Genomic DNA, 12,739 nt, shown 5'->3' on the forward strand with positions numbered 1-12,739 from the left:
AAAAGATCATTTTGTCGTGACGCTATATATATGTTGCTTGAATATTTCATTGGCTTGATGTAATTGTGCCAAATGGTTGAATAATAGCATGTGAAATGCTATTAAGAGCTTTTAAGTTTCCAGGTAACCTCATTGACCAAGTTAATAAAGAAATTTTCCTGCCTGTGATTGCACCTAGAGGTGTCAAAAATGAACCCAATTATAGGTAACCTGTCCAACTCGTTCAGAATTTTAAGAGTTGGGTTCAAGATAATTAGAATTGGGTTCAATCTCAACCCATTCAAGTCCTAACCCATTTTAAGAGAATCCTCAATTGAGCCCAATTTAATTTTCAATTTCAACCCATTTTAAAATTCTTTATTTGCATTGATGTAAATTGTAATATATATTCCTATATTGAAGGTATGAATTACTATCTATTTATATCTTTTAGAATTTATATACCATTTGTAACTTTTTAAAATTAAAAAATTGTGGCTATAAAACTTAAATAATAATATATTAAAATTATTGAGATTAAGCGGGTCAAATTGGGCGGATCAACACCCAACCCGTTTTTAAACCCATTTGAGCCCAACCCAATCGAGCCCAAAGTAAACTTAGACGGGTTAGAATCCAACTCAATTTCTATTTCAACTCATTTTAATATTTTCAATTTCAATCCAACCCGCCCATTTAACCAAGTTTATAAAGAAAATTTCCGGACTGTGATTGCACCTATTAATATTCCTCAAAATAAAATTATGGATACGTAATTGAAACACAATTTTCAGTTACGTGCTGAGTTTCTTGTTGAATATTCTCCAAATTGGTTTTGTTTGATTTTTCAAAATGTCGAAAAGTACATGGAGTTTTTGGGTGTGTTTGGTATGAAGGAAAATGTTTTCCTAGAAAATGTTTTCGTGGAAAACAAGTAGATTTTTGACTTATTTTCTCATGTTTGGTTGATGAGTAAAAAATATTTTTCGAAAAAGATTTTTTAGTGTTTGATTTATGAATGAAAATTATTTTTGAGAAAATATCTCTTTTTTTTTACTGAAGAGTAGAAAATAATTTTTGAATTGAAATTGAAAATATTTTATAAAAATAAACTTAAATTTTTTTTGGGGGGTGGGCCTGCCCCCCCGGGGGGGGGGATAGGGGTGAGATGGGGTAAAAAAAATTAAATATTTGAAATTAAAATATTTTTTAAAAACAAACTTTTTTTTTGGGGGTGGGGGTGCCGCGGATAGGAGTGGGGTGAAAAAATAAAAATTTGAAATTGGAAATATTTTTTAAAAATAAACTTTAATGTTTTTTTGGAGGGGGGGGGTGGTTAGGGGTAGGGGTGAAAAAATTAAAAATTAAAAATTAAAAATTAAAATTGTAAATATATTTTAAAAACAAACTTTAATTTTTTTTGGGGGTGGGGTGGGGTGGCTGGGGGTCGGAGTAGGGGTGGAGGGGGTCAGGGTAGGGATGGGATTGGGTGAAAAACAAAAAATTGAAATTGAAAGTATTTTTTATAAAATAAACTTTAAAGTTATTATTATTTTGGGGGGGGGGGTGAAGGGGGAGTCAAGGGTAGGGGTGGGGGTGAAAAAATAAAAATTTGAAACTGGGAATATTTTTTAAAAACAAACTTTTGGGGGGGGGGGGGGGGGGAGAGGGGGTCAGGGTAGGGATGGGATTGGGTGAAAAACAAAAAATTGAAATTGAAAGTATTTTTTATAAAATAAACTTTAAATTTATTATTATTTTGGTGAGGGGGGGGGGGGGGGTGAAGGGGGAGTCAAGGGTAGGGGTGGAGGTGAAAAAATAAAAAATTGAAACTGGGAATATTTTTTAAAAATAAACTTTTTTTTGGGGGGGGGGGGGAGGGGGTTAGGGTAGGGATGGGATTGGGTGAAAAACAAAAAATTGAAATTCAAAGTATTTTTTATAAAATAAACTTTAAATTTATTATTATTTTGGTGAGGGGGGAGGGGGGGGGGGTGAAGGGGGAGTCAAGGGTAGGGGTGGGGTGAAGGTGGGTAAAAAAATAAAAAAATTAAAGTTGAATTTTTTTTAAAAAAAATAAGCTTTAAATTTATTTGTTTTAACAAAAAAAATGATTTTTCAACAAAAAAATTGTAATTTGAAGTTGGAGGAAAGTTTTGGAAAATATTTTCCTTAGGTTTTGAAGGAAAGTCATTTTCCTTTAATTTGAGGAAAATGAGTTGATTTGAAAACAAAACATTTTATCTAAACAAATATGAGAAAATTGAAAAACATTTTCCTTCATACAAAACACACCCTTTATCGAGGCTCAAGTAATGAAAAGCTGTTAAAAATAATAATTAAAAGTTGAATATGTAGTGTGGAAATTGGAATGATCCAACAATGACATCGAATTTTAACTTAGAACATAGTTTTGTTTTGTCTTTTTTTTCCCCCTTCACATAGTTAATCTAGAATTTTGGTGAATGTCAGCCTCTCTGTGTCAGCTTCTCTGTGTGATCTTTTATAATTAGCGAAAAGGTTTTAAAAACTAATAATTGCATTATTGGTTTTTGAATCGGTTTTCTTTGGGACCTGAATAATTCATATTCATGTCGGAAAGTTTCATCTCAAAGGTAAAATACTCCCTATTAGAAGCGATTTTATATTTAGAACTCGAATCAAGACCTTTAATTAATGCTAGAGAGGTACTTTTGACTCCATTGCGACCTTTGATGATAACTGTATATTGTCTCCACTGAACATTTCTATAATCTATACCCCACTAAAGAGTCACACAACTTTTCTTTTAGAGAAAATACATAATTACCCTATTAAAGTAAGATCCGTTTTGTAAAATGACACTTGAACGTATTGAAGGTCCTATTACCCCACTAAACTACTTTCAACCAAACTTAATACGTCATTTTCACTTATTTTTGCACCTGCTGTGTTCTCACATTGCAAGAGCTCGTGAGTAGTTTAAAAAACAGTCTCTAACCAATATAAATAAGCCATGTGGCATTTCAAATTGATTTCTTTTTTTAGAATAAAGATCCATCTTCCCCAAATCACTTCAAACACCATTAACAACTATTGAAGCTTGTTGGAGTGTCTATGGCCGAGTTAGCACTATAGTATTTCTCGAAGTTTGATTCACTGTCACAAGACGAGTACTCCGTTAAGTCATCCTCGATTCTGGACTTGTCATTTGCTTCTCCTATCTTCTTCGTTATTGCGATGGTACAATTTATCATCGTTGACATTTGATATTTTTGACGGAGATGATGAAAAGATAACAAAAGTGAAAAGAAAAAATGAAGAGAAAAAAGGTCATTGTTAGTCACCATTTTATTTGACGAAAAAAACATTTTTCTGCGATAATGACAGATTAATGGTGGTTAGCCATGATTGCTTCCACCATTTGAGGCAAAAGGCCTCTTGGTGCTAATAGAAGTATTTGTATAGTTCCAAGAATAGAGGAAAAAAATAAAATGATGATTGTTTTCCTATAATTACAATGATAATAGAATAAAAATATTAGATTGATTTTTGTTTACCATTTCTAATTGAAGTTAATTGTCTTTTTTTTTTAATTTAATGAAGAAGGTTAGGGAAAGGGAAGAAGTAGATAGGAATGGAGAGGTGTTGTGGGAGGTGGGGGGTGGAAAATATTTTTCCTTTATTTATAATAAAGAAAATTCTTTTTTCATATTTATTTTATAATTTATGACATTTAACACGTGGCAATTTGAGATTGGAGCGTGAAAATCATACATTTTCTCACAACTGGGTTTAATTGAAAAATGAGGCAATGTTATTACTTTCAAATTGTTTAGGCGGGTGTTAGGATCCCCGTAAAATTTAAGTGTCTCTTTACAAAAAGAGTATTAGTTCAGGGTGAACTTTATGTATTTTCTCTCTCTTTTAATCAAAGTTTTTCTTGCACAATGTTTGAACTTTAAAAGACTGTGGTTTATAGTATTCCTTCCCTTTAGGGGAGGACCCACCTTGGCCAAAGGGTGTAAAGCGACACCCCTTCGTCGGAAAATTACATTGTATATAGAGGTCAAATTTTGATTTTATATATATATATATATATATATATATATATTATTGGCACCTCTTGATACAAGTGAAAGGTTTAGTCTAGTGGTTAAGGGTTGTAAATTTAATTTATGGTTATGTGATCAAGCCCTGTTGGGCTCATATTATAATTACATCGTTCTTTTTTTTTATACAAAAACAAATAATCTAAATTGGGCAGAGCCCATTTTATTGAATAAAATTACACAAACAACTAAGGAAAAACTACCTAACTAGACATACATCCCTACTATATATACTAATATTATCTCTACTTTTAAACAATTACATATATTATCACTTTTAATATTTTATACCATATATTTTAAAAAATATAATTAGATACACAAATCCCTTAAAACTAGGATTACTTAATTATCTTTACATTTTAAAAATTAAAATTAATGGTCCAAATATCTTTCTCTCTCATCAACCCCACCCTCCTCCGTAAATTGTCTATCCCCACCCCTCTCCCCCACCAATATATATTATTTTAGTGGCAATATATATGTCATGTATATGGTCATACAATTCATCTTATGTATCTTAGTTTTTATTTCATATATTTAATGTTTCATTCAATGTATCTATACATATACATGTCAGTGATGCGTATCTGATATGATTATTTAGTGTATCTAAGCATGATGTTATATGTATTCTATAAATGTTTAATATACATGTATCTAATATGATAAATAGTGTATCTGAAACTATCAAAAATTATTTTTTCTAAGCAAAAAAATAACAAATTACAATGCATCTAACTTAAAATTCATATTAACTAGTTTAGAGAATTAACAGTGTATCTAACAGACCACATCAATTATATGAGCTACTATCCTTCTCATGTATATGAACAACAAAAATAGATGTGTATCTGACGTAAAAAAAAATGTATCTTATTATAAACAAAATTTAAAAACAATAATCAACAACATATCTAACAAGGTAGATAGTGTATCTGAAATATTAAATAGTTATTTATTATCATGTATCTATCGGAATTGTGTGTCTATCTGATGTACTTAAACAAAACATATCACAAGAAGCATTCATTAAGTTATAATGTATTTGAACAAGATCTCAGATCAATCAATTCAGAGCACTTATATGAATGCTTAACATAGTGTTTATTCATTATATTCAAAAATAGTTTAGATCATGTATCTGAAGAAAAAAAGATAACCGAAGCAACGTAAATAGCTTATATCATGTATTTGAAGAAAAAACGATATACAAAACAATGTTTCATACATAAATTAGCATTAATTGATGTATCCAACTCAAAAGTCATTTCACCATTATGGCTACATCCAATATTTTCTTTGTAATCGTTATGCATAATGGAAAAAATCCAAAATCATATTTACGTCTTTTTAATTTCATAAACTTCATTCTCATCTTAATTGGAGTCGAATTGTCTTAAACATTGTATCTGATCTCTAGAACATTGCGACTAATTTCATTTCACACACTATATCTTGTCAGAAATATATCAATACATAATTATAAGAGGTGAAACTAACAATCCTCTGTATAAGAACCATATCTTGTCTAGAGGTTCATTCTCCTCCCATAGAAACATGATTTGCAGGGAAGGTCGGATAATTGGAATAGGTCAAAAACTGAAGTAGATTTTCCAAAATTTAGTCTCAAACATTGCGACTACAATCGATTTGTAGTTGCTTGAAAATACCTTCAATGATATCATGGAAAGTAGCATTATCCTTGAGAAGTATTCCATTGATTTTTATGGTGATATTGACCATTATGAAAAGGAAAAAAATCAAACGCAAGAAACAAAAAAAGAATTGTTGCCAAGAAGAAGAAGTTTTGAATTAGAGAATTATTGTGGTTTTAGGATTTCGTTATTTTAGGAAGATTTGTTAGAGTTGATATGTTAATGAATCTGTATTTTCAATTAGAGTTGTTAATTAAGCCAAAATTACTCCTTTATTTAAGGAAATCAGTTACACACATTTAATTCAAAATATTAAAATATGTATCTCTTTAATTCAAACCGTCAGATACATGTATCTGATAAGTAATGATACATGTATCCGACGGACAAAATATGGTATAGGATGTAATTATTAAAACTATCTTGAATCATAGTAATTAGATACTAAACTAGTGGGATTTATGTAGTTTACTCAACAACTAACTTGAGCCCAAAAGTGGCCCAGGTCAGATCCTACGGTACAAAGAGGAAATAGAAATGCCTAAAAATAAAATAAGCAATTATGGAAAAAACCGAACCAAAACCTAAGAGAAAAGGATAGCCGTAGAAGCATTCTTCTCCATCTGATTGACCCTTCTCTCTCCTCCTCCGACCTTACTTCGACCATCGTTTCTCAGTAACACAACAAGAGCTTTAGTGACATCCAAAGAGACGTTTACGAGTCTCACAAATGCCATAGATTCAATCTCTTTAAAGACTTCATCAAATCACAAATCGTGCTGCTACAATCATTTTCAAGGTAAGATCCCAGATCCCAATCAGCTTAGCGTATAGATGGCTAAAGTGAGGTTTAATCTACTGTCACTTAGAGTTCTGCAGATTGCTCTCTCAAGGGACCGATAACGCTACATGAACTCTCAGATTTATTAGGTATATACTTTTTTCTTCATTTAACTCTTTCAAAGCTTTTATATATATATATATATATGTATGATGGTGAACTAAGATCGTAGCATTAATTGAGAGAAAACCCTAAACAAAATATCCTTGTCTGCCCTTTGCTTGTTATCTTCTTGTTTTTGTGGCTATTGATTTTTGAGTAGTTCCTATTCATGTTGTATGACATGTTTTGACCCTTTTTCAGCCTAATGTTAGAAACTTTGTTTTTCTCTAATTCGAGTATAACTTTAGCTTTCTATGGCAACTCTTGAATCATATGATATTGTTTGATGTTTGTGCCATTCCTCTAACTTCCACTACAATAGCCCAAGGTATTTTTCACTGGCCTTCCAACACCTTTTTTGAAACTAAAGAATCATTTTTCATTGTAAGATGAAGAATATAGTTGCAAATACAATATTCAATCCCAACTCTCAAAGCCCTCAATTTTGCCTCCAGAGCTTACCTCCAATATTCTAGCTTCTATATCAGGAAATTTTCATTCAACCACTTGACTAGTAATTAAAGGGTGATAATCTCTAAATCTCTAATTAACAAAGACCAAGTATTTGGTAATTGTTCAACCCAGAGATATCTATAGCTAGGAAGCTAATAAATACATGTTTTTATTAAATTCCTTGATCATAGCAAACTTAGACATCTTTCTCCCATAATAGATGATATTCCTTCTTTTTCAATTTGCCAAATAATAAATATTGAAACGGTTCTAACCAGAGGTTTAAGCTTAGCAATGGTCTCCACAGTCCTAATATTTCAAAATAAAGCATTTTGAGTATTATATAAAATTGAATTTAACCCCCTTCTAGTTTGTCTTTGTTGGTTTAACACTATTTTCTTGTATTTCACCTTTATCTCTTTTATCATTCTTATGTTTTCCTTTCTTACCCTTTGTAATAGCTTATGAAAATAAATCAGTCTGTTTACAAATTTGTTCCTCATTAATAACATAATCTTCTTCATCTTTGTCTTCTACTGAAACTTGAGGACTCTTTATGAGTAGTTTTTGATTTCCAGCATCATCATTTTTAGCACCTTATGAGAGACTAAAACATGTAGATTCTCCATGGGTTGAGCTTTTTTAGGTATTGATAATGTATATGCTAATTCTCCCATGTTTCTGCCCTTGTCGAATACTCAAGTCTTTCCTTATGTTCCATTGGATAACTTTCATCCTTACTGCCAATTGCTGCAATTTGTAAAGGAACCTGGTATGTTCCTTCTCCTTATTCATTACACATAGTAATCTCTCTTTCAAGCTTCACTTCTCTTTCAGTAATACAAATATCAATATCTTGTGTTTCTTCCGACTCTCTTTTATTTAAGGAGAGTATTCCTTTAATAGTGATTCTTCTCTGCTAACCTCATCATCTTGCTTCACAGGCTTATCAAAACAATTGCTTTCACTTGTGTCCTGATTACTTTCTTCTAACTTTTCATGCATTTGTTGTTTTATTGGTATTGTTATTAAGAATTTAATCATGGGGTTTAAAATAATTTTATAAATAAATTTAACTATAAAATTTGTGATTTATTATATTGTTTTATCAACTAGTACTACTTTTGTTTTATTTATTTTGCACCTGTTTAGCCACAAATTTAAGGAAAAAAGTTAAAAAATTAAGGTCTTAAATTTTCTATAATATTTACGTGACTATAAAACAATATCATTAATTTTAAAATGAATTTTTTGTTATAGTTCAACTGTTTTTAAATAAATTAAGTTGTATCACAAATCGCAATGAGTTAAAAATGAAATGAGACACGTAATATGAAAATTTAATTGTAAAATTTAAATTTATTTCAAAGATAAAGATTAACCAATCGATGTTAAAAAACACACTAACAATTATATCTTTTTGCACTCTAATATATCAATATTCTTTTTATGACGGTAAATACACATTATATAGTAATATCATTTTCCTAAGTAAATAAAAAATATATATTCAAAAAAGTTTAAAAAAATCCCGATCAGTATATGAAATCCTCAATGTACGTGGTATAACTCTAATTTAAATAGAAACCCATTGATAATACCTTAACATTTGCAAATAGCTACAAAAAAAAACTCATGAAAAAAAACCCTAGGGCTTTTTCTTTCAATTGCAGCTCCTTCAATTCCTAGGCAGTAGCTGTGCAACCCTCTCATAGCTGCTACGACAACTGGCCTCATCCCGAGGCTATCCAGCCCACCCTACTGCCCCAAACCCCCACATACGCCACCCTTGTCGATTTCAATACTCTTAACCCCAAACAATCTATCCTAATTAACTAAAAACAATCGTAAAAATCTATCGAAATTGTTCATGAAGACACTACTATCACGTTTTCAATGGAGGACATGAAAGACTTTATGATCGAAGAGGGATTATATCAATCATTGGTGTTTAAATTATCTCATCGTGCGTCAGATTTGAAGATATTAAGGTAGATTTTGCCGAAACATCTTGGTACCAAAGGCAATTGTTTAACTGGCTTACTTGCTCCAAGACAAATTGTGTTGGGATTTGATCAATATGAAGATTTTATACTAGCTTTATCTCGCTAAATTAATTATATTCTCTACAATGGTGAAGAGCACCAATATAGGGTATTTCCATGGTCCATTGGATATACTCCTAAGGAGGAAATAACGTTAGTTGTGGTTTGGATTTCTTTACCGGACTTATCTCCTAATTTGTGTGATTGCAAAGAAGAACGAGTCAAGAGTCTTAGCGTCAAATACAATTGATTTGGATGAGGATTCTCTTGATGAAGATGAGGAATAGCTAGACATATGCTTTGATAGAGGTTCTAGGGAGGGGGATATACCACCTAGGTAATAAAGAAGTAGAAGCAATAAAAGCAAAAAGAAGACACATGGAAGGCAACATAGTTGAGACAATAAAGTCAGTAAGGATCTTATTCTAAGACACCTACTGATAATGATGCGACATGCAAAGCAGAACCATATGACAAATATCAATAGGTTCATCAAGTGTTGTTGGAAAGGTTTGAAGAAGAAGTCAAGAGAAAAATACTTCAAGTTACTTTTGATGGGCAATTAATCCTTTTTAATTCATGCTTTCATAATAGAAAGTTTGAAGTTGATAACCTAACCTTCTTCTTGATTGTCATATTTTTACATTATGTAAGCATCCTTATTTGTAATATCATCATGGAGTGTATTACAAACTCTGTAGTGATCACAAAATACTTAGTTCTCTCTAGCTCTTATATTTTTCATGCTTGTTAGTTAGTAAAAGTTAGGTACTTCATTAGAATTGGTAAGGTAGGACCTAGACCCCCTTGCTTGTACTTATCTCTATTGAGATCTTATTAATTATTATTCTTAATAAAAGGCTATTGGACACTCTATCTAGTGGTAAATTTGCTTAAAAACATTTGCAAATACTTTTTTTCTTCCCCATTAACAAAGTTGTTAAGTAGAACAAAAGGTGAAAACACCTTTCTATGATAAATTCTTTTTTGTCCTACGGTCTCCCAAGAATCACCTCAAGTAAACAACATCCACCCTTACCCCTACATGTCCATGAAACAAAGGTTGCATCCTAACCCTTCCACCCCCTTAACCCCATTAACAAAAACAACAACAACAACCACTCCTACATGGCTATGGAGCAATGATAGAATACCTAGCCCTACCATCACCACAACCCCAAACCCATCGGCAAGAGCAAATCAACCCATATATGTTACCCGCAAAAACATTTTCCATCAACCCTTATAATTAGAGAAGAGATGATGACCGAAGAAGCCTTTTGTTGATGATTTGGACCGTTCTTTTACTCTAATTTTTGAATCTTTTAAAGATTCTCCCTCTAAGAATTCATGGGAGGCCCTAGGGTTCTCAAAAGATGAAGCAACCATAAGTTTTAAGTATATATATTTTTAGTATTGCTTTAATTATGTGTCTATCATTTGATTTAGGAAAGAATTAACTTATTATATACACTTTCTCAAATTACTTAAGTGGTGAATCATCCAGATTCAAGTGTTGGTGTTATTAGTGTTGCTTCTTCAGAAAATCATGATAAGAAACCCCTTGAAAGGTCTAAAGACCGACATCCTAAGGGAATTCTTACCATGATTTCTTGAAGAAGCAACACTAGTAACATGAACACTTGAATCTACATGATTCACCACTTAAGTAATTTGACAAAAGTGTATATAAGCTAAATCTTTCTTAAATTAGATGCTAGATACATAATTAAAGCAATAGTGAAAACATATATACCTAAAGCTTGTGGTTGTTTCTTCTTTACAGAGTTGTGGGGCATCCCATAGGACTTTTAGAGGGGTTTTCTCAAGGAAAATCTCTAGGAGATTCAAACATTAGAGTAGGAGAACGACTCAAACCATCAACAAAAGACTTTATCGACCATTCTCTCTTCTTTTGTTGTTGGGATTGATGAAAAATGATTTTTACGGATAACATATATGAGTTAATTTGCTCTTGTTGGTGTATTTAGGGTTGTGGTGGTGGTGGGGTTAAGGGTGCTGCCATTGCTCCATGGCCATGCGGGAGTGGTTGTTATTGTTCTTGTTAATGGGGTGAAGGGGTTAGTGATGCAACCATTGTTCTATAGGCATGTGGGGGTGGTTGTTGTTGGAGTAGTGATGGTGATTCTTGAAAGTCCATAAGACAGAAAAGAATTTATTGTCAAAAGGTGTTTTCACTTTTTGTTCTACCGAACAATGTAACTTTATTAAAGGGGAAGGAAAAAATGTTTCAAGAATATTAGGAAGTTGTCAATGAATTTATATTTAAATTAGAGATTGACCATGTATATTAAATCCTGATCAATCATAATGCAATCCTCAACATTTTCTTTTTTTAATAATACGAGAGTATTATTAATAAATTTTATATACGCTTCACCTAGTTTTCTTATATAATTTTATATATGCTATTGTGGCCCATAAATTAATCTCTGCAAATAATAATTAAAGGTATGTCTCATCCCGATAATCTTGGAAAGTCAATCTGCCATTCTTGAAAAAAAATAAGTACTTTTTTCAATAATACACAATTAAGTTTGGTGCCAAATGTGAGCATAACTTTTGTAATTTCATTATTTTCTTTATGGGTACCCTAAAAAGTAGAAAAGAAAAACTTGTCCTTTGATTCTTATAGTTTAGTTTAAGATACTACATGAACCTATGCATTCTTATAGTTTTGGATCTATGGATTAGTTATACATCTTATATGGTATTATAGGATACACGTATTATTAATACATTTTATTTGGTGATATTAGTAGTACATATAATTTAATATCATGAGATTGATCTATATAAAGATAAAAATATTCCTCAGATAATTATTTAATCATTTCATTTATTTTGTTGATTTATGCTTTATATTTATACTAATATTTTTTAAAAAAATTATTACTATTATTATTTATGTGAAATGATTTCTTGAATAGTATGATGAATACTAGACAAGTCAAGAGCATATCAAGATTTGGAAACCCTAATTTATTCACTTATCTTCAGCTAGCAATATTTGTACACCGTTTCTTCCTTCAACTAGTGTGCCCCAAATCCCCAACACACAATGCTCTTAGGCACATGTGCTTCACCCTTCCCGGTATCACCTAATAGAGTAGTAAATTTAGTTAAATAAATTAGCTTATAAATTTTATTATTAAGAGAAAATTATTTATTGCTGAAATTTAATACAAATAAATATAATATTTAAAATGTGAGTGGTTTTAACATTTACTAATTGAAAAGACAGGTATATCACCACATGACGTTTGTGATCTTATTAATTGAATGTATTATTTGTTGATATATATGTGATTTTTTAATTATTTGTATTTTGAAAAATTTATAAAATTGCATACATATTAAAACTACAACTTGCAATTTTAATGTGTAAATGTAGATAATTCATTCAATTTTACTATTGTTTACCGTCTTTTCAATTTTAAAAGTAGATGATCATCTTTTTTAAATTGAAAATTGATGTCTTGTGAGTGATCAATTTATTAAAATGAAAATTATTTATCCTCAAATAATCAAGTGAGAAAATAGCAAACA

The sequence above is a fragment of the Solanum verrucosum genome, unplaced genomic scaffold, assembly GCF_900185275.1.
Source record: "Solanum verrucosum unplaced genomic scaffold, falcon-dt-bn FXZP01000278.1, whole genome shotgun sequence".
NCBI classification, from domain to species: Eukaryota; Viridiplantae; Streptophyta; class Magnoliopsida; order Solanales; family Solanaceae; genus Solanum; species Solanum verrucosum.